The following is a 24,189-nucleotide window of genomic DNA, read 5'->3' as shown; positions in this document are numbered from 1 at the left end:
AGACACGCCAGCTTCAAGGGATGGGTGACCCTGGAGGCATGGTCCCCGATTGAGGACATGATTGCCCTACGTCGACACCCTCTGATAGGTGAGACGCTTAGAGTGGTGGCAAGGTATTTCCGCATGGAAGGAATTACTGCGTTTCCCTCCCCTATGTCCCCTATTCTGGGTCACCCCAAGTTTCCGACTAGCAGGAGAAACCCAGTGTATAAGATCTGGATTGAGAGCGGTGTTTAGCGGGCTATCCATTTCCTGCACCAATCCCTCTTGTCCAATACGGACCAGCTCCAAGTAGACCATTCCCTTCCGAGTCTCGATATCTGGAGAAAAATACAATTTCAACATTTTATTATGTCACTGCTGTCGGCACAGGATTTTGTCTGTCCCCTTGGCCCGCTAGAGAGTATATGTGTAAATGGTGATCCCTTGAGAGGAGTGCTTTCCTAAACGTATAAAATGCAACTGACAGCCCAAGACCCCTCAACACCATAATTTGTCACTAAATGGGAGAGAGACCTTAAATTTACCAAAGATCAAATAGAGTGTATGTTATACTACGAATACAAGGCTTCTATTAGCAACCGATATCAAGAGACTAACTACAAAGTGCTTACCAGGTGGTATAGGACCCCTGATCGGCTGGCGAAACTCTTTCCATACACCAGCTCAGCGTGTTGGCGTTGTGGACAGCACGCAGGTACGCTGTTACACACATTTTGCACCTGCCCTGGTCTAGCTTCATTCTGGGTGGATGTTGCTGATATTGTACAAAGGCTGACAGGAGTGTGGATACGGGATAAACCGGAGCTTGTTCTGCTCCATATATCAGCAATGTCGAGGAAATGTTATAAAAGGTCGCTACTGCGCCATCTGTTAAATGCGGCCAAGGCCTGCATCCCCCCCGCTGTGGAGACAAACTGTTCCACCTACTGTGCAGCAATGGTTGACCAGGGTAAATGATATTCAATATATGGAGGAGCTTGTGAGTACAGGGGACCAGTCTTCACCCAGACCAATAGGTACCTGGTATTATTGGGACGATTTTAAGACCACTGCAGATTATTTGCTGCTGCTCCGCCCACTGCCATGAGATTATGGCGCCTCCACTGTTTTTTGACCCCCCCCCCCCCCCCCCCCCCCCCCCCACACACACACACACACACATTTTCCTTCACTCTTTCTTCCCTCTCTTTCTCTCTATTCTTTAATATAAGATCAGCAACCAATGAAACCTGATAGAAGATTGCTTACTTCTATAATGGGAGTATTACTGTGTGCTTATATTTTTTTGCCACAACATGGCATACTGCATGTCCCTATGTCATTAGATATGAATATTTTACAAAACTGTAAAACTGCCCCTTCATGTTTATGTTTGATATTGTCTTTTGTATTTGCCAGACTGAGTTATGTAAATGCCTGTTTTTATTGGTTGCTAATAAAAAAAAAAAATACCATATGGGAAGGGAGAAACATCTCTGGATCTCGGCACATTTTAACAATAACCTTTTGCATGAACCAATTGCATAGAAACAGAATAAAAAAGAGAGACAAGTATACACCAAAATGTTTATACAAAAATGGAAGACCCAAAACATTCAATGTAGGACCCATCTCTGACCCTTCGACCTCATACTTCGACCTCATAAAAAAAAAAAAAAAAAAAAAAAAAGGAGAAAAAATTCAGAATCAGTAGCTCCAATAACCTCCCTAAACTTCCAAGAGAACAAACTCGTCAGTATGTGCATTTTCATGAGCCCAAGATTATTTAAGCCTCAGAGTCAACTACCACCCTCTAATTACCCCACATATCTTTATAAACTGGAGATGTGCCCAAGTTTCCAAAAAGTTCTCATCCCGTTTGTAGATACCTGCTGTCAAATCCTCCATTAATGTAATTTTATTTACTCTACGGAGCCACATCCCTACAGAAGGGGCCGACAATTGTTTCCACATACTAGGGATGCAAGCCTTTGCTGCATTTAACAGATGTTTAACTACCGATATTATTTTAAACTTTCTGTGGCTAGTCTTTGAGATGGAGCAGGAAAACCCCAGGGTCATTAGGTATTGGCTTCACAGACATATCTTGAAAAATTTTCTTTACTCCTGGCCAAAAATCTTTGAGCTTCTTGCAAGACCAAAAAATATGTAACATCATGCCCCTCTCAGTACCACACCTCCAGCACATATCAGAAACAGAAGGGAAAATCGTATGTAGTCTATCTGGCGTCTTGTACCATCAAGTAAGGATTTTATATCCCGTTTCTTGAGCTCCACTGTACATGGAGCTTTTGTGGCAAAACCGCAATATGTGATCCTTCTGTGCCTGCGACAGGTTGATTTCCAACTCATGCTCCCATATGAAGGTATGAAGGTGTAAAATCTTCTGGCAGTATATTCAACGTTGAATACAAGACAGATAGTGCATGTCTGGAACACAGGTCACCCGTGCATATCTTTTCAAAAGTTGTTAACCTCCTGCAGTAATACCCATCTGCCTGTAAAGTTTTGAAAAAGTGGGATACTTGTGCCGCCTTCCAGAAATCTAGTTCATAGTCTAGGGAGGGGTTTTGCAGATCACTATCTGTGCACCAAGTCCCTCCAGGCATAAAATGTTTAACTCTCGTCAAGTCCTTTTCCCTGAGTTTATCAAATCCGCCTCCCAATAATCCTGGTTCGAATCCCTGGTTATCTAACACAGATGTAAGAGGACTGGGATGGGGTGAGATATAACAGAATATTTCCCACAAACCTTAATGGTAGTCATCAAGGCTTGGGTGGGGTGGGCTTTATCCAAGTATTTGCTCAGCGATGAAACCCATGGTAATGGCTTGAGGGGGACACTACTGAAAAACTGCCAGGCCTGCAAACAAAGTTTGGAACCACCACTTGCACACCAATTTACCACCTGTACCAAGTGGGCTGTCGCATAGTATATGTATGGGCAAATAACAGATTCCTGTTCAATCTGGGGAGCGGAACAAAATTAAGTTGGAAAATCTTTTGCAAATTAGATGGGATCCAGACTCCTAAGTACTTAAGAGAGTTATCTTCCCACCTAAATGGGAAATTCTTCGCTAGCTGATGCATGATACTCGGAGATAGAGAGACATCTAGAGCCGCACATTTAGAGTGATTGACCTTAAAATTGGATAGACACCCAAATTCTTGCAGTTCCCTTATTTTGGGAAAATAGGTCTGTAGCTCACGCAAGAGGATGGATCCTTTCCTTCTTTAGGGATTATTGAAATGTGGGCTAACAGAGATTCATGAGAAAACGTGCTCCCAGAGGTCAAAGAATCTCTCTCTGAATGCTCTTGAAAGTTCCTCCTCCTTGATAGGGGATCCTAAGGCTTCAGATTCTTCCTGTGAAAGTTGAGGCATACCGGATTGCCTTAAATACTTTTGTATTTTACTTAGTCTCTCCACCTCCCCCATGGAAGACTGCTTCTCAGGATAAAGATTATAGAGAGAGTTAGAACAGTTTTAAGAGAGAAAGAAAGACAGGCTTTTGTGGGGCAAAGTTAATTTTCATTTTTCAAAATACAAGTTTTGTTAATTATTAAACATATATAAAACTAAACAGAGGTGTTGTATGCTAGCCCTAAGCTAACATAAGAATGTGTAACAATCTTAATGGATTCCATTCAGAAAACTAGGGTGTCCCTACGCTCAGGATTGGTCTGTACCATTTCCTGATCAGGAAAAAAGTGGTCCTGTAACAAAACAAAAACCTTGAGGGGAAAAGTTCCCTCGCTAAGAGAAATGACACTAACGTGGTCCCAGAAGATTCCCCTCGGGATCCCTGCTATCAAAGAGTATACTTTTACCGGTAAAGAAAAGGGGCCAACAGCCCTTATATCCCTCGCTCAGTAGAACGAGGACCCTACCGCGAGAGCTGCGAAGGCACCAACATTGAGAGGGGGCCCCACACTCACTGCATCTACAAATTCAAATATTATACATTCAATTTCACGAAAACTGCATAGCATGTAATCAATATTTCTGTTCAAATCACCACCAAACAAAATATATAATAATCAAAGGGATTAAACAAATACCCTATCTGAGTATTCTCAGCAAGTACCTTTATTCCTGATATCTGAAAAATTACTAATAAATCATACAGTGTCATGGAAAACCAAATAAATAACCAAGATCACCCCCTGGAGGCAACAAAGTTTGGAAAAAATGTTCTCCTTCAAATTAAAAACAAGACAGTGAAGTGCAATTCTATAGCAACATTAACATCAATTCGCGACCAGGTGGCGGTACACATTAAAAAGAGACAGAAATTCCCACAGTATAGAATATATAATACAAAGCAACAAATTGTAAGCAAAGTCATATTACTAGGCCACCACCAGATGGTAGTGAACCTTGGAGAGGCCTTTCCCCTTCAATGACAAATAAACAATTGAGAAAAATACATGGGTCCAAAAAATTCTTTGACATAGCAAAACAGAAAACTAAGAAAAAGGCAGTTGTCTTTTTCCAAATAGAGGGGGGTAGAATCACCGGCACAGATTTAGCTCTCGCCAGCGCCATCTCTTCTAGACTTCTGGTTTCCCTGGCTCATCTAAGAAGCAAGGGCTGGCCAGCACCAATTTGAGAGTGAAACAATTGGCAAGAAAAGGGTGGCCAAAAAGAGGGTAAATCTGCAATGCTGCGAAATACCGCTGTAACTCCTTGTTTGGGTGCCGCAAGGTAGAACGGAAACCCCCATCTGCAGCATAGACCTTCAGCTCTTAGAACTTCTGTCAGAGGGTGAAGGGCCCTTCTCAAAGCAAGCGTATGACGGGATCCTGCATAATCATCCTGCATAATCAATATGGGCGAATCCTGAAACAAGATTTCATCTTGGGATCCCGCTGCTTTCAAGATGTCTTCCTTTATAAAGACAATATGCATATAACATCCCTCACTCTGCTTGGGTCCGTAAACCTCCAACCAGGGGCCCTGTGTATTCACTTTATATCAATATGGTTAACCTGGGGTGCGTCCAGCAATTTGTTGAAAGGTCCACGTTTCCTCAGGTTGTTACGCCTATTGTGGTTTTCCAAGTCATCTTGTTGCAAAACAAGGCACCGGAGGAGCATAGAATGCTTATTTAGTATGGATCTCTGCTGGTTAGATGCCTGTGACAGGTTATTTTAAGCTGCTTCCACTGCTAAAATCTTTTCAACCAGATCATGTTTTAGGGTTGCAATCTCACTCCTAACTGTGTGCTCAATTCTGCACATGAATGCCTCCAGGTCTTCCCTAGTGAGCCCAGGTTGTACAGGTGGCTGGGAGATAGCAGGAGTTAGGGACCCTTCTGGGGGGGGGGGTTGGCTGTCTCTAATGCCCTCTTCATATGATCGTTATCCCCCCTATGAACTGCAGAGCTTTGTACTCACTGGTGCTGTCTTCTCCCGCCTCGTGGCCCAGTCCGGCGCCATCTTGCCTGGAGTCACCTTTCCCTGAAGGGAGGGGGATCCTTTTCACTGCGGGAGAGAAACAAGTCCATTGCCTTGGACTGGTGTTTCTCCCCCTGGTGCACAATGGCAGTGGTAGTCTTCCTACCCATTGGGGTTAAGATTAGGCAGCTGCAGGCAGCCCCAGGAGAACGGGTCCTCTCAGCTGGAGCGCATGCGCATAACCTCATCTAGTACTTTTAACCACTTGGGTGCATGCCTCTAATGTGGAACAATGGGATAATTTGAGCTTCACAAAAACTGGTACACTGTACAAATATTTTGTTGCAATTTGCCTTACATGGTTTATGAATTACATTAAATTTAAAATCTGCCAAGAAAAAAAAAACCCTCACTCTCTTCTCAATTCTGGCCAAAGATCTGACTATGTCAATGAAGGTTTCCACTAGGCCGTCAGCTGACATCCTTGGGTGCTTAATTGAAGTCCATATCTCATATTTATTGAGATCAGTGGAAGCTGCTGAATCAATACTGAATCAATACATCATACTTCATGGGCTCGCAAGACTAAAAGCTGTGCAGAGGCAGGTTTACAAGCTGCACCAGCTGTTAGGATAATCTGTTTAAGAAGAAGGCCTGTACTCATCTGTGAATTATCACAAAAAGACATGGTGTAGTAAGGGGAGACCTTGCACAGACAGACCAATTCCATACAGAAACATGTTAGCTAGCAGAGTTGGGAAAAAAAGAATCTTTATACCAAAAAAGGCTGAAATGGTATGACACCTACCTTCTCTGAGTACAATGGTCTTAGTTAGGGAAAGACTCCATGCTGCAAATATTCTCACTTTTTGTATATATGCACGCCCTATATATTATTTCTGAACTGGCAACTTCTAGTCTGCATTGGAATCCTCTGTGATAGGATGAAAATACAGAAATGCAATTGTGAGGCAAGAATATGGCTCTGATACTGTATAAAAAGTGTTTGTATTAGAACCTTCATGGCAGGATCGCTAGGTAAGAGACACCTTTGCAGTGTATACACTGGAGAGAAGACAGAATTCCGGCCTAGAGACGAATGAGGGTTTCATCTGTATTTTGGAAAAAACACTTTACTGTATGGCAGGAATTAATCATGCAGGTTTTATGCTGTACGACGGGGTGCTGAGAAGTTCCTGGCTTTGCCAGGAAAATGAGTGTGGGAGCATATGACAGCCTAATATCTTAGTATGTAACTTTAATATGAGGTCTTTGCGATTCTTAAAACTGTTTTTTCTTTTAGTGAGAAACTGTGATGGCAAAGGCACAAGCAAGTTTCACTTTGTTGGAGTTACGGGCCATCATGAAGTTTTTGTTTCTTCAGGGATAGTCAGCAAAGGACATTAACACTGAGATGTCACAAACACTGGGGGAGAGGTGTCCTTCCTACAGCACTGTCAAAACCTGGATATCTTTTAAGACTGGGCATTTCGCTGTTGAAGATGAGCCCCGCAGTGGGCGCCCCCCCCAACCTCAACTGACCCAGCAACCTGCAATGCTGTCCATGAGCTGATTATTTAGGACCGGTGAATATCCGCAAAAAAGATATCCCAGATACTTGACATCTCACAGGAGCGTATTGGGTTTGTTATCACCTCTATCCTAGACATGCGCAAGCTTTCAGTGAAGTGGGTGCCAAAATGTTTAAACAATGATCAGAAGAAGGAACGAGTTGAAGCATCCAAAACAGTTTTTGCCCATTTTGAAGCTGCACAGGACTTTTTGGCTAGCTTAATGACTGAGGATGAAACATGGCTCCACATCGATGATCCTGAAACCAAGGAACAGTCAAAGGATTGGCCCCACAATGGGTCCCCGTGGCCGAAGAAGTTCCGAACCCAGAAATCTACCAAAAAAGACATGTCATCCGTTTTCTGGGACAAAGACAGTATTCTGTTGGTGAACTACCTACCACAGGGCTCCAAAGGGATCCTTTTTTTTGCAGGACAATGGGCCTGCGCACACGTCCAACGTTGTGACTGCCAAATTGAACACCCTGGGTTTCCAATTGGTCCACCATCCCCCCTACTCACCTGGCCCCTTCGGCTAATATCCGTTCCCGAATTTGAAGAAACACCTGAAGGGGGAAAAGTTTTGAGGACATTTCTGGCGTCAAAGATGCTGCTGAGAGTTGGTTTGCGGCCCAACCAAAGGACTTTTATTTGAATGGTCTAGAAAAGCTGCAACTACGCTGTATGAAGTGCATCGGTCTCAGGGGGGAATATGTTGAATAAATAGGTTATTTCCTAACTCTGGCTTTTTTCTCTCTGGGCAAAGCCAGCAACTTCTCAGCACCCCCTCGTACATTAAGGATGCTGCATTACATTAGCTTTAAACAGACCAGTAACAATTAATGGTCTGTTATCCCCCTGACCTTGATGCCTAAATATTGCATGCTTTTAAAGCATAAGGCTTTAAAAACATCAAACTAGCAGTTTTTTTCCAAGCATTTTTAGTGTTTGCAATTGTTTTTGTGGATTTACAGCTCAAAACCACATGCAAAAAAAATCAGTTAACATTGAAAAAAAAAAGTCAGTTCATTAACCTCTATTTGACACACAGCAGGAAGTTGCAGCGTTTCTGTGCATTTGTTTTTTTTTTGGCCATTCAATTCAGCATCCATTCTTATTCCTCAAATATATTTATCCAAAATAGTAAGTTGAGATAAGAAATAAGCGACACCTTTTAGTGCAAAGTCTGAGGCAGAAGCTGCTCCCCTGCCATGCCAACATTTATGCAAACTAAAGAACTTTTACATCAAATAGGATTAGGTAAACGTAATCTTTTTTTCTCCATTATACTGGCTTTTCAAAATAGCAAATGAAATAATGTGGAAGTTTGGGGAAAATGTTTAACGTAATAAAATGCATTTGGCATTTAAATAAAACATTTGTGTAGAGGTCCAAGACATGCATATTACTATGGCTGACTATTACGTCCAATGGTATGACTATTTTTTGAATATTGGGAAAAAATGATGATTATAATAGTAGCCAAGTTTATCAAGTAGGAAAAATATTGGCTACAACTAGAGGAAGTGGCCGATGACTGACAAAGCACATGACGAGGTATGTGTTGTTGTAATTCTACTAGGAGGCACCAGGGTCAGTGTTCGCTTTACTCAGGCCTCTTATTTCCATCCAATGATTGACAGATGAGAGAAGGGCGGGGCCATAGAAAAAAATCACAACTAGGGAGACGGAGGAGAAAGGCGAAGCGCCGGAGCAGAATTGACTTGAATCCGTAGCACCAACCACTAATCCTAATCCTGGGATTTTATTCTAGTTATTAGTAAGGAACTCTCCATCAGACCAGGTGGGTATTTGTAGTGGGACGGCTCTGTGGGACACCGTATCCCGGAAAAAGGCGGCGGGCTGGGGTTAGGACGGACCCAGGCCGCAGCTTTGTTTGCTATAGCCCAGCAGCCATCTTCCTCCTCAAACTTTCTATTTATTGGTACCGGGAAGACTAGGCCGGGAAAGGTCGCCTTCCCCTTATACGTCCGGCGGTTTTCAGGCAGTGTATGCCAACTCCCCTCCCCCTCACCCCCGGTACCGCAGCCTGGGCCTCTGTTTCCCTACATCGCGACCTCCCTATCTACACCTCTCTCAACCTGCTGCCCTTCTCCCGATCACAGCCTGACGCCGCTTCCTGCCACCCTCTGTGACTGGCTGACCCGCTCTCCTACCCCACTGCCCTCCTTTATCACAGCCCAACCCTTCTTACTACCTCTGCATCACAGCCTGCCCCCTCCCCCCCATTCATTATATCCCCTTTGCTCCCATGAAACACAACCTGCCGTCGTCCATTCATAACCTGTACTCGTACACCCCCCCCCCCATCATCATCATCATCATCATTTTTTATCCTTATACAGTTTTACACTTCCATCAAAGCTTTCCCTTTTCCCATTACAGACTTTACCCCTAACCTATTCCTCTGTCCACCTAACTACGCTGCCTTTTATATCCTCACCCCCCCCCCCCCCAAACAGCCTAAATGTTCTACCTACCTCCCTGCTCTCTTTAGGGTGTTATTACTGGTAACCTTTATTTTTAAAGTACCAACATAATATGCAGTGCTGTACAATATTAGTGCCTGCAAATGACAAGCTGCATGCATAACACAGGTCTTTTATTTTGTTCTCCTTCCATGTGGTCTTTTTTCACATATAGTTTGTATATTACTTTCTGTGCTGTAGCTAAAAAGCAGTCCTGCAGCAACTGTGCCCTGTTTATTTCCCCTACCCCATTTTATGACCCAGCTACCTCTGCATAAAATCCACAGTCCCAGAAAAGCTCAGAGCTAACTACATCCCAGCTTGATAGTAATTTTACCACTAATCCCTGACAGTATATCCTCATTTGTATGCATCTATATTAACCTTATCCAATCTGTTACATCCTAAAACCCTGCACCCATTTGTACCCACATACCGCCACCCTACACGTGCTTAACCTGCACAGTTTGCACATATTGCATTGTAGCCTTTAACTCCCACCTGTCCAGGTATCAAAAGCCAATATGTCAATGTATGCTGCATTCCAATACCTTTATATTGTTAGGTCTGTTTGGTGCACCTATTAAATTGTTATGTTCTTGTGGATGTTGACACTTTTACAGCTGTGAAATGTGTAGGTCGGATAGGTAGTTGTGGTGTTGTGCACTATTATTTGATGTACAAGCTATGTGCACCCCACCCGGTGCTTTTCAGTAACCACCCGGCTATTTTTGGATGGTTACTGAAGAGTTGGGTCATAATATAGGGATCTGCCACCCATCTACATTTTTTCCCACCCTGCTCAAAAAACATTTCTGTGTTGAGCACTGCCTTTGACTTCCCAGGTGTGCTAGCAAAACAAGAGCCTGTGGGCCTCCCCTGTTGTCAGCTGGTTGGTTGGATTAGGAGCAGAGTTTCCTCTCGCTGTCTGAACATGGTTTTCTTCCTGGGTTCAGGCAATTTGTTTGATGAATGGATGTTTTCCATTTTTGTGAAAATGTTCATTTTCAGATATGTAGCTGAAATTGTAATGAACCCACTATGTTGATAGACTTCTAATATTAGTTAGGGCAGGTAGATAGAATTTTTTTCCCAATATATTGGTATTCAGGACAGATAGTGAAGGGAAATCCCTGCTTGTTTGTAACGCATGCGTGAGATCAGCAATTTTAAAAAAATCTTTTTCCCTTTTCTTGGGTGCACTTTTTCACACAGACCTTTGACACAGGTATCTCAGGAGACTTGGCGCTCCCAAATTAGAGGGTGTTGCACAAAAAAAAAAAAACAGAATTTTTACCTTATGTAAAAGGGTTGTCTACAACACTTGTGTGACCTCCCAGCAATGATTAGAGCTGATACCTGGAGTCTGTTGTAGGTGCAAGATGAGCAAAGGAAACTTTCTTTACAGCTTAAATCAGGGAGGCTGTAAACAAGCAGGGTTGTGTTGCTTTTAAGGGCTCTAGGTAATTCTGCTTCTTGTGAAATACCTTACCCAGCCCTGCAGATTTTTTCTTAATTAACTAATAATGCTTTTGTGTTCCATGTCTTTTTGTGTTTGGGACATTGGGCAGCAGAGACTGATTGAAAAGGTTGTATATATTTGATTTAGTGGGGATAGGGAAGGGGTGATAAACCTTGGCATTATGTACATTTCTGTGCTGCAGTGCCATTCACTTTTAATGGACCTGTAATGCACTACGGTGTGCTGTGTGAATACCCTTTTTTGTGCATTCTTCTACTTTAGAAATACAATGGTGTGAATTGACTTAAGACTTGGGGTACATGCTGTTGGAAAGGATTTTTCACAATCCTTTCCAATAACAAAAGACTGAGCAAGCGCTGAATCTGCTCTATGAAGAGGAGGGAGAATGACGGAGCGGCACCCCACTGCGTTCTCTTCCCTACACTTTGATTATGATCGGTCGTGGATAGATCCATAAATGATGTCCACTGTACAAACTTCAGATTCTTGTTCGATATCAGTCCTAAAGGCGAATATTATATTATGTGTGTACCTAGTTTTAGGTAACACTAGTGGTATTTGAGAATGCCTAGAAAAGGCACCCATGTGCCTAGTTTGCATTGCTGTTTTGGCAGTGGTCTCCTTTGACCTTTGTATCATTGTATACCAAATTCCTTTCTAATGGAAGTAGCTTCATTCAGACTTTGGTATGGGTTTGCACTGCTATGATAAAGACAGTAAGTGGCCTTTCAAGTAGGTGTGGTGTTACTGTGCAGGGGTTTTAGGATGGTTTGATTTTTAGTAGGTATTATATGGAACTTTAATTCTTTATTATACTTTAATAGTACCTGAACCTGAAACTTGTGGCTCTACCTGATGTTTTATTCTGATTATCTAGTGGCTAGAGAATTCATTAGGAGTAGAGAAGCTGCCCCATTTGCAAGTGTGACTATTGACTGATGAGAAACCCCTTTGGTTTCAGATGGCCAACTATAGACCTTGCAAGCTATAATTCTAATCACAGATGTCATTCATATTGCCATCACTGGAAATGATCTTTCATGAGTGTTTCCAGTGACAGAAGTACACACACACACTACCAATTCAGTTCTTTGGGAAGCGTGGGAGGACGAGATAGCAGGACCATGCTTTGCTTTCCTCCTGTAAGCTGCAGGGTCTGGGTGGCAGTGCGTGTGAGAAACAAATGAAGAAGGATTTTAATTAGTTGACATACCGTTGAGGTTTGGGTCATAGTAAGTGGATTTGGTTCCTGCTCAGACTGCCATACAGGGGTCTTTACTTATACTGTACCTTTAAATTACCCTGAACTGTGGAAGCTGTGCCCATATCATATAAACAAGCAGTAAAAGCACTTTTATAACAAGCCTTATTTATTTCTGTATCTTGTGTGCTAAATGTACATAGGTGAAGTCAGTAAGTGACAAGCCTAAACTTTTGGAATGCGAATTTGTGGTATTGGATGGGTGATGGAAAACCTGCTCTCTGCAGCCCTGAATTATTCCCTGTGAGTGACAGTGCAAGTATCTTGACCGCAGGCGCAATTGTCATTAGTGCGGAAATGGTAACCTTTAAGGTGGAACACCACACTAAAAATTAAAGGACCAGACAGGTGGTTAATGTTAAAAGGGACAGGCAATGTCTCTTCTACAAAAACCCGACTTGCCTTGCCTATGGCAAGATGGCTAAAGACTGTCTCTGGAAAGAAGAAAGGAAGATGGCAGCTCCCAGTGATATAATGTAAGGGTAGGGTAAGCGTTCTTACTTTTTTTATTATTAAACAGGATTTATTTAGCGCCAACATTTTATACAGCGCTGTACATTAAATAGGGGTTGCAAATGAAAGACAGATACAGACAGTGACACAGGAGGAGGAGAGGACTATGCCCCGAAGAGTTTACAATCTTGGATATTTACTTCCGCACCTCTGAGAAATAGGAAACCTTAATGACAGCTCAAGCATCATCAGGATTTCCCTTTCCTCAGCCAATCAGCGAGCAGAGCAATCAGCGGAGCTCTGCTATGCTGACAGCTCTGCTCCCCTGATTGCTCCCCCAGCCCTAGAGGAGCTGTGACATGTGTTCTGTATCTGTAGCACATGTCACAGCTCCTCTAGGGCTGCGGGAGTAATCGGGAGCAGAGCTGTCAGCATAGCAGAGCTCCGCTGATTGCTCTGCTCCCTGATTGGCTGAGGAAAGGGAAATCCTGGTGATGCTTTAGCTGTCTTCAGGGTTTCCTATTTCTCAGCCAATCACAGAGCACTAGAGATGAATAGGCACAAGGCTCCCCAATCAAGTCTAGTGCTGAATGGCTGAGAAACGTAAAACCCCAGCCATCATCGAGCACTAGAGGTGAATGGAGAGACTTGTCCTTATTTAACCCCTAGTGCTCTGCGATCCCTCACTGTCAGGAGGTGTCCCATGAGCTGTGCTCATGTCATGATTGCAGCCATGGAAATCATCCTGTCATTGGGATAACCTGTAAAAAAAAAAAAAAAAAGTTTAGTTGCACAAACACACACATTTAATAAAATAATTAAACATTAAAGCCTTGTCCATTTTTTTACACATATTTTAACCCTTTCAGGGAATTAGTAAGGGGTTTAATGTACCCCTGTACTCATTCCCTGAAAGCGTTAAAAGTAAAACGTTTAGAAACGCTTATGTAAAATCGCTGCAATTCGCGTTAAAGCGCGTCATAGGCGTTTATAAAAGTTTTTTAGCGTTTTAAAGTTAAGCTTTAAAACGCTTTTAAAAATGCATAAAAACCAATATAAATATGGTAGGAACGTTTATATGCGTTTTTAAAACCGTTCATGTAGACCCAGCCTTAGTTGGTTTGGAGAGATCTGTGGCTGTTGGTGAGAATGAAGTGTATGATTGACCCAATATGGCATGGTTTCCTAATTCTACTTTTTTTGTATGAATATGAATTATTGAACCAACATTTTTGCCATTTCAGCTGACAAGTAGCTGTAAAGTTTAGTTGTCTGACTTAACTGCAGTGCTGAGTATGTAGGTCTGAAAGCATGTGACTGGTTAAAATAAAACAAGAAAGTATGAGCTTTTTATTTACAAACATACAGGTTGATTTGCCTGAAACAGTATTGCCTTCTGTTTGGGCTGACAACGCAATGCCTATAATCCTAGTAATCATTATTGGGCCTTCCTCCTAGTCTACAGATTTCCAACCATACTCTCTTACCTCTCCTACCCAACATGCATATGCTGGTTTCTTTATCAGCATTATAGTGCTGCAGCCTTGACTCTATTCTGCCTTTGCATACACTGTGCAGGATAGAGCTCTAGGAACATGTCGTTTTGGGAAAGTGGCTATGTCAATAGAAACTGAGCTGCATCAGTTGCCCTTGCAAGCTAATTATGCCTTATAGTGGTTTCATCAGGAGGCAATAAGAGATTTTGAAAAAAAATAATGCTGATATATGATGGGCATAACTGGAGGGCAAGAAGAATAAATGTGGTACATTTCAATAATGCATGGCTATGCACTTGGAAAGCTAGATGTCTGATTAAATGCTGACACAAAATAAAGGGACAATCTTTAAGGATGTCAATAAGTATAGAGTTGTGGGCTTGCTTTCAAACCAGACCTGCACTTTAATATTAAACTGCAAGCATTTAGGATATTTATTGCTGAAGGGACATGCAATGTCCCTTCTAAAACAAACTACCATGTCTGTTTGCAGTCTTAACTATAATATATAGTTTATAATATGCTGAGCTGCGCATAGCACCTTCCAAGCTGACAAGAGGTGAATATACTTTATACCTATAGGTCTTTACTTCGTAAAGTTTCTGATAACTGTACTAAACAAAAAATGAAGGTACTGTTAAAGTTAGGTTTGGATGACAATCTGGACATGCACAAAACACTTCATACCTTTAGTAAGAAATATGGAGATGGCTTGATGTTGTTGTACTGCAATTGCCCGACCAAGCCTGCTACCTCATGCCTCAAAGCACAATCACTGTAGCATTGCAAAGAAGGAAATAGAACATATTCTTATTTACCTTCAAGGTCCGTTCACATTAGCCTACTCCTGCTCATTTAAACAGCAGCATGTTGTCTGCATTTATGGCAGCACTTGTTAAGAACCATGTAAGGTGAGCTGTTGTGTCCTCCCATGGTCCCAAATTCTTCCATCCAAGAAAGCAGCTGGTAACCATTTTTTTCACATGACTTTGGTGGAATGTGGCACCGTTCCCAGAAGGGACAAGTTGCATTGGGCTTCGTAGTGCTTTTGGAAGAACTGGAGCTGTGCACAATGTCATTACCTGTAGTGTGCCAACTGTGCAGGGTTTTTTTTTTTTTTTGAGTGTGAAAGGGCATGTAATGTATTGTCACCCAGACCAATGCAAGCCAAGTACACTGAGAAGGTGCAGTGTTCATTCTAAATGGCAGATTATTGCACCAACTGGTAATAACACGTTACTGTGCTGTGTTCTCCCCAGAAATTTTTTTCAGCCGGTTGGTGGGAAGCTGTAGCCGGGTGGTAAAAAAAGGGGTGTGGCAAAACACAGCAAACTTAGTGCTCCCAGTTGTATATGCCATGGGTATCCAGTAACCTCTTATTGTTTCAGTATTCTACCCTCTCCCTATACTTTGTTCCAACTTTGTAATGCCTGCCTCATTAGTATATCCAATTTTTCTATTCTATGTATTTTGCCACAACTGTCCTATGCCATGTATTGTGACCCAACTTCCTAGTGTTCTAGGTTTTAAGAGTGTAATCATTTGTAGTAGTGTAATAGTATAATGAATGTGGTGTAACAAGTTAGGCTTAGTTCATATTAGCAGCAAAAAACATTTACCCCTTCTGAGTGACTTCTGGCGGTAAGTGCTGGGCTTTTTCAGAGTTTTTTAAGCAGCAGTGGTTCCTGGCATGAGGAATGGACAAATGTAACCTTACTGCCGGTGTTAATTCAGCCCAACTTCAGATGTGCTCCTGTGTCTATATTTAAAATGAACTTTTGTGAAAACTTTTTTTTTTTCACTTGATTCTTTTACAAAATTAGCTCAGTGGGCCCACGCTGGCCTAGCTTCCACCTTCTCTCTAATGCTAACTTGTACATCCAGCACTGCCTTGCACTGCGCATGCATAAGATTGAACACGTTTTACATTATAAGAAAGCCTCTGAAGATGCATGCACACAAGGAGCAATGCAGAGCCTCATGGGATATGTGACACAAATATCCCAGGAGGCTGCGGATTTCCCCTTTGGTCTTTAATGAAATGGAAGTAAAAACTGAAGGGGAGAGGTCCTCTCCAAAAAAGTGTAAAAACAAAAAAAAAAAAGCACATTTTTTCATTACATAACAGAGAAAGTCACTCTTTAATATAATATTAAAAATGTGGGGATGCTTTAATAGCATCATGCATGTGATATCAGATGGGGACAAGACAGACAGTGACCCCCTTTCATCACCTTCCATATTCTATATAAAAACACTGTCTGTGACGTTTATCCGCAGTGTGTAATGATGTCATCGGCAGCGTAGTGTGATAGCTGTGTGAGTGTAAAAGCTGCTTGTCATATTCTGCAGCCTAACAACTCGCTGTGTTCAAACCTTCATATCTCCTAAACCGTTGGTTGTATTGACTTGAAATTTTTAAGGTACACGTGGGGGCATAGGAAACCTAAACTGTAGGTGCAAGTTGGGGACACTTGTGGTTAAACCCTTCTAAAAAGTAATTAGTATGGCATTATGAGAACATAAATCTCTACCTAGCAAAGTTTGCTCCCTGCTCTGTTACACATATCTGTCTGCATCTTACCTCAAACCCCAATTTCTCTAGAATTAAGAGGTGCAGGGAAAAAATATAGGTGGAAGTGGGAGACACGTGTGGCTATCACCTTTCATCACCATGGCATCAATACAACATAAAAATGTACTTACTTGTTACACATAACTGTAACCTTCATTAAAATTTAGTGGGCAGAGTTCATTTTCCAATGATGCCATAGTGATGAAGTTTTAGGGGATGTTAGTCACAGATGTTCCCTACTTGTACCTATATTTTTTGGTTTCTTACACCTCCCCATTACCCAATTGAAGTTCAGAATGTTAGATAAGTGAACAGGAATGTGTAACGGCAGGGAGGCCCATTTTGATTGGCTGAGATTTTTTTTTGCTCTAATGATGCTGTAGTAATGAGATTGTAAGGGGAGAATGTGCCCGCCACTTGCACCTATATTTTCAGTTTTGTACCCCCCATCTCAAAGAAATTGGGGTTCAAAGAAGAGAAGCAGATAGTAGTTTCATAGGTATAGATTTGTGACAGGTAGGTATATATTTAGGGGCTCACCCCAATGCTCCTTGCTATGTTAGTGGCCCCGGGGTCCCCAATTTGGGACTCCTAGTTGCACTTTCCTCTGAAACAGCAACCCCAAAGTTCCGTTTTCATAACTTTTTACATTTGTGACCCCCATATCTTAAAATTCGTTAAAGCTGGGGGGCTGAAATTTTACTAACTAGTATCTATGAGGGTCCCCTGTACACCCTGAAAAATACAGGTCATTGTGACATACAGTTTAGGAGATATGGAGGTTTGTACACAGAGCTGTGAGAATGCAGAACCACATGCGGACATCACTCGCAGCTCTAGCAGTGGATAATTTTCACCGGCAGATTTATTTATTTTTTTTTTAAATAGAAATCCGAGCTTGTGCTATGAGATGGGGGCGGGGCTGCCTGTGTCTCCTTCACATGAAGGCTGAACTGTGTGTGCTCACTTCTCATTGGCAGCAATCCTCTGAACGGATGACAGCAGAGCATAGATGGCACAGAGCAGCCTCACTGAGATCCGTGCACAGGATGAGAGCTGCCGAGGAGAGGTGGGCGGGGTATTCAGAGCAGCTGGGCGGAGCAACCGGCTAAAACCCTCTGGGGAGAACTGTGTGTTTTAGTAGCATGCACATTATCTCAGTACAGTGGTGTGGATGAGCCTTTAGAGTCTGACTCGGTACAAATATATGGATGAGAACATTCAGAGAAGGTCAGATGTCTTCAAATTCTGTGTCGTTGATTCAAAGTAATAAAATGTCTGCATGACGAATATGGAAATAGGTTCTTGAGTTAAATGACCCTTTTTATAAGTGTGTTGTGGTGGTGATATTCTCCTATCTCATTCAGAAAAAAAAAGTGGATTTCAATCCCACCACAAAAAAAATTATCAAATGTCTCTAGTCCAGGGTTCCACTCTATATCCTCTCCTGGGTTGGTAAGAGCGACCAAGATTAATTTATTCCTCTAGATAGTGCTGAGCCTGGGCATCCTTTTCTTTACTGATTTTCTACTTGTAAGAAAGAAGGAAATTCTTGCTCCATATTACAGACCTACTGGCCCTGGTTAGCTGTTGTATCTAGAGGAGAGAAAGTAATTTTACACCGGTACGAACAGGTAAATTAGCTCTGTGGTTTTCTTGCTTCTTGGGAATCTGGTTTATTTTTGTTGTTTGTACAGATGGAATCACTGATTTCTCTATGGTTAGTTCACAGGGCAATGGAGACTGATTTCCACAAGCCATCAAGTTCACCTGTATAGATAATAATTGCCCCCTAAGTGATTAGACTGCATTTTTTGTAGAAATAAGATTCCTCAGAGAATTTCAGGGCAGTTTTGACTCTAGATTTATATCTGTATTAATAAATGTGTAACTAGTATCACTGTAGAATACCCATTATTTTCCTATGATCATAAGGTGGGTGAATCTGGACATAGTATATTTGGTTAGAGGAATACCTAGAATGAGATGTGATTTATAGACTTCCCTCAAGCTTCCTGTTTTACCTACAGGACAGAAAGTGAAGGTATATCTCTTGAATGATAAACACATGGCAGCAACAAAATCACCATGTAACTAGTATTACATCATTTGCCCACCTAATTTCTTGTTTGTTTTTCCTCTATAAGCTATTTGCTTCCTTTTTTATCAATCATTTAGCTATAGCTTCACTTGTGGGAAAATCCTAGGGTGGTTAGTGTAGTAATATCTGTGCTGATAACAGAGTGTGAGAGGCAGTACTATGAGCTGGAAAATGGTATGCCCATGAAGTTTACTGTTCTGCTGTCAGTGTCTTAATTTGCACAGACCTTTGCTAAACTTGAACTCAGAGGGAATCACAAAGCAATTCAGTAATTCATTCCTCCAAAGGGTTTACCTCCTTTAGTGATGGTGTGCCTAAATGAACGCAGACCTAATGCAGGAAGAGCTGAGGTGTGAGATTTATTGTGCTCCCAGAATTGACAGTGGCTAAACTGTGTGAAAGACAAACTTAGCATATAGTAAGATGTTTATGAATTAGGTTTTAGGTTTGCCTCAATTCTTTAGCACAAGCGAATGTATTTGGCTGATTTCTATAAGGAGTTGCCTAGTGGGAGAATCATGTATAGCGCTGGATAATAGTAAGGGGATGTCGAGCTGTCAGGGCATTGTATGCAATTCTGGATTTTTTAGTAGAGGAGAGCAAACATTTTCTGTTATTTTGTTCCCAGTAATGTACCACTTTGGTTACTCAGTGTGCCAATTTGTCACAGCCTAGCCCCGAGGCTGCAATATTTATTGCTTTGGGCCTGTTTGGCACATGCTGTGACTGTTTGGAAAAACTGGTGCCCTGAGTGTACTGCACGGTGGTTATTTTCCATTTTTGCTCTGGATGGGTAAGGGGTGAGATGAATAAAATGTGACAAACTGCAAAACATTCTGCTGCTTCTGCTTTTTTTCGTACATACTAGACCACTGACTAGACATACTGACTACACTGGTAAAAGGGCAGAGAGGTGACTGCAGAGGACCCATTTTTTTCCCTATACGTGCCCATCACATGGGTGAGGGGTGCCCTTTAAACAGAATATATGATGAAATAAGAAGTAAATATTCCCTGGAATGAGACATGATTTGGAGAATTCCTCATACTTCCTGTTTAGGAAAATCCTAAACTCAACAGATTTGCAGAAAAGAAACTTGACAAGGGTTGTGACCCTTAATGTTTCGAAAAAAAACGCTTGGCTTTATAAATGCTTTCTGGTATTTAAACAAAGTAACTTAATCACATGACCTCTGAACTCTGTATATTCCTCAGGAAATTTAAGCTGGGTGGGAAAAAGCTGTAGCTGGGTGGCAGCTCCTAAATCGTGACCCAAATTTCCAGTAAGCACCCCAAAACATCCAGGTGGTCACTGAAAGATGCTGGGGGGCGGGGGAAACTAAACTTTTTTTTAAATGTATAGAGAGCAGTACTAGACATCTAATCTTATAAATAAAAAGTTTTGGGCTTTATTAACCAATCTGGCCAGGATGTCTTTTTCTGACTTTTAAATGTCTAAGCTTTCATTGCAAGATGAAGGTTTCTTTATTGATTTTGCTCATAAGTGACTTTTGCTCCCCTTCCCCCTGTTGACCGGACATCTGGAATTTACTAATCAGCTCACAAATAGGAATGTAAAGAAAAAATTTCACTTCTTTCCTCAAAAGAAATCTGCAAAACAATCTAAAGCATAGCTAACTGCATGAACCAAAAACTGGATACTGTAGATTGCCAGACCCAGATTTGGTGGCTGCATTCATTTTATTTTCGGGCTAAAACCATTTCAGGAAAGAAAAAGCCTGGTGTTCTTGTGAAAAGTGCAGTGTTCTTGTCTGTTGCTTCCTGCGAGCTGTAATGAAAGTATACAATATGTCCCCTTGTGTAATCTCACTTCCAAGTTTATGGACTTGGACAAAGACAAATATGCTTGAAGTCCCTGTTTTTGATTACGAAAGTAGTGACCTCTATAGACAGGTAGGTAGGAGGTAGAGTGAGCATATCTACTCTGGGAGGTAAGTTGTATTTTCAGGATTACTATGTGAAAATAGGGGTCCTAAAACATTTCTCTGTTTTAGAAAGAGTAGGCATAGTGAGCTCTGTGCTGGAGTGACAGCAGTGCTTTTCTTTAGATATACAGCACAGTGTGTATGGGACAAGGTGCTTTGCTTGCATGATGGTGATAATAAAAGGTGGGGTGGAGGGGGCCTTAGTCAAATACAGCAGCCGTATCTATGGACTAGTAGGCTATAGTATGAGAATTTTGGCCCCTGTGTTTTGACAAGCATTTAAGTTAAATTCCAGCCTCATTCTTAGTCTTGCACAATTGTATGCAGGCTCCTTTCTTGTATTAAATATGCTTACTCTGATTTCACTTCATGCCTTCAGCTTACTAAATGGTACAGTAAAATATGCATCAAGTCTGATAGAACTTGCCTTATTTTCCGGCTTAAAGATATTTCCCTTCTTCTCTCCCCCCCCACTCATTTAGTGGAACCCCAGGGTTCTTTCAAAGTTGTTAGGGTTTCCTTGAGCAATGAATAGTTTGTGTCTCTCAGGTCAGTTTAATTGACAGCAGTGATCTTTTTGGCTATCTGTAAAAATTTTGAGGCATGTAGGTAGCTTGATAGTCTGCCTTCACATCATGCAACAGGAAACAACGTGCTGCAACTTTGTTGCTATTTTTATTTTCCATTCCTTTCTGTGTTGTGTTGACTTAAAGGGAAGATTAAGGCTAGGTACACATGTGCAAATGTTATCACAAACTTCTCATTAAAAGTTTCTCATTAAGAAATATGGTTACTGTCACCCACACTGCACAGTACAGTTCCATTGAATAGAAATTCCCAGCTGAAATTGGTAAAACTTGACTGCCCACTTAAGGAACTAAAGTTCCGCTTTTAAAAATCTATGATCCATGGTCATTATTGCAGAAAGGGACAGATGATGTCCCTTCTGCAATAATCTCCCCAATCTAAATTCCCATTTATCTAGCAAAAAGCTGAGCTGCACATGCACTGGATACCTGGCAATACCAGATTCCCCTGCACGTGCTGTAAATTAATGAACTTCAATCAAGATGACCAGAATTTGTCTACAGGATAAGAAACAAAAAGCAGAAGATGGCCCTGTGTAAGAACGGGCACAGGTGTGATTCGCAGGTTTATTACTACTTTAACTGGTCTCATTGACCAGTAATGTTTGGGAATGCTGGAGTTAGTGAATTGGAAGTATATTTCTGCGGCAGCCTTTATTTTTGGGGCTGTTGACATAATCTGACAAAGTGTCCCAGGCCTGCTTCGTTATGGTGATTGACTTGTCGGCCACTTGAATAGTGTTTGTATGGTAATTCCCCAACATTGTGGTGTCATCTCAATATCTCTACGTAAACTCAAGCTAAGCCTGTAACCTCATCCAAGCATCCAAAGATTAGAACCTCTGACCTGAACCCCCCCCCAATTCTTTTTCAGAGAAACCCTAATTTACAGGCTAATAATATCTTTCAAATGGGCTGGAAACCATGGGAGACGTTGATGAGGGAGTTTTATCATTTTTAGTCGTGTGTTTAAAGAGAGGTGGTTGATTTGCAGTTTCAGGGTGCTTCATGTAGCGTCTCATGCTAAGTTGTCCCATCAGCTGTTTCCATTCAAACGTCTGCTAAGTTTGTGGGAAGTATTAGACCGTCTAGCTTTTGATGCATTTGGGAGGACAAAATACAAAAAATTAGCAAGTTTCCAATTCCAAAGGCCAGCTTCTGTGCAAGATCATCACAATGCTGGACAAATATTATTGTAGCAGAATTTCTGAACTCTTTCCAACCGAATTGAGCAAATGTTAAAACGCCATGGAATGGTTAGTGGATGATTTTGGGAGCTTGGAAAGAGGGGACTTTACTTCAGCTCATTCATCAATATGAGAAAAAAAAGTCCTGAAAGTGTATCTCTGGGTAAAACATTTTTCTTTAGCTTTTGTAGAATTAGAAACAATCCTGCAGTCTGCATTATCTGACATTTCTAGCTGTTTAGAATGCTGGTTTCTCCCTACTTCATGCTTTAGAATGCCTCCCTTCTCTTAAGCTGCGTACACACTTCCAATAATTATTGTTGTAAACGAACAACCGATCGGCCGAAAAACGTTCACGAAAAAGGTGACCAACGACGCCGATGAACGAGGATTGTCGTTGGAAATGAATGACCGTCACGGCAGATCTGATTGGCTGACAATCGTTCACTATCTATCGTGTGTACAGTTGTTCAGTGATTGTGCATATTTCTGCAATACACTTTCTCCTTCACATGTCACTCACTGCATTGTTCAAACGATTGTATCTAGCCTGTGTACACTATTGGTGGATTATATTTGAACGATCGTATCCTTACAGCATGTTCAGAATTGTGCACAATATGATTGTTCAAGTATAATCGTGCATAATCGTTGATCGGTCGTAATCTTTCATTTTCCAACAATAATTATTGGAAGTGTGTACCTAGCTTTAGTCTGAGGCTTCTTGTGGGGGGCGGGGGCAGGGGGGGGCCAGGGGGGGTGATGCAGGTAATGACTGTGGTAGATGCTAAGCATTCAGTGGTGAAGTAGAATCGTTAAATCCCCCCTACCCAGCAAAAAAAAAAAAGTATACACATCAGTGTGATAGCTTATTACTTTTGGTAAGTTTTCTTTAAGGAAATAACTAAATAGCTCCCCTTACTTTACCTGAGCTGTAATGTGTGAGTGTAGTGCATTTGGAATTGTTTTTTCCTTGTGTGTGTGTGTGTAGACCAGAGCTGTACCCATCCCTTTCCCCATCTCCTCCAGTATATAATGGATTGGGGAGGGATGGTGTTGGTTCAGGGATAGAGCTGGTTGCCTGGATACAATGTGTAGCAAGAATCTTGTAGATGCAAGTTGGTCTTTTAGAGCATACACTTCTAAAGCCGCATACACAGTTGCAAATATAGTCCTTGGAAAAGATCTTACATACATACATACAGCACCATTCTGCTCAATGGAGAGGGGAGGGGGAGAGCGACGAAGCTGCACGCTCTCCCCTTCACTTGCATTAGGATCGTTCATTGTCTGTGGATCCACCAGGAGGATGAATGAGGCGTGCTGTACACACTTCAGATTCTCGTCTGATATCAGCCCTGAGCTGATAATCAGGCGAGAACCGTTGAAAGCGTGTATGTAGCTTAGGAACTATCAGCTGGCACAGAAAATCCTCTGCATAAACTGGCTACATGTGTGGAATTGTAGCCTGCTACTCTAATGTAGCATCATAGATAAAGAAAAAAAATCTTGCTGGCTGAAGTGGCCTTCTGAAGGTGGACATATTACTGTAAAGGTTTGTGTAAAAAAAAAAAAAAAAAAATCTTCTTGTTGGGTCCCTGTTACCCCCTGATACGGAGGTTTATTTTATTTTTGTAA

The 24,189-nt window shown here is 41.7% G+C and overlaps 1 protein-coding gene across 8 annotated transcripts in view; it reads left to right on the top strand.

Annotated features, from left to right (window-relative positions):
* The first annotated feature begins 8,623 nt into the window (after positions 1-8,623).
* The window catches only part of PRRC2B (proline rich coiled-coil 2B), a 101,768-nt gene continuing 86,202 nt past the window's right edge, over positions 8,624-24,189 (top strand). For all 8 annotated transcript variants that reach the window (XR_011923312.1, XR_011923313.1, XM_072430055.1 and 5 more), the window contains exon 1: positions 8,624-8,777. The gene's annotated coding sequence lies outside the window, so the exon portion shown is untranslated. The remainder of the gene's footprint in view (positions 8,778-24,189) is intronic.

This window comes from Pyxicephalus adspersus, chromosome Z (assembly GCF_032062135.1).
Source record: "Pyxicephalus adspersus chromosome Z, UCB_Pads_2.0, whole genome shotgun sequence".
Classification (NCBI taxonomy): domain Eukaryota; kingdom Metazoa; phylum Chordata; class Amphibia; order Anura; family Pyxicephalidae; genus Pyxicephalus; species Pyxicephalus adspersus.
This window is presented reverse-complemented; position numbering and strand designations above follow the sequence as displayed.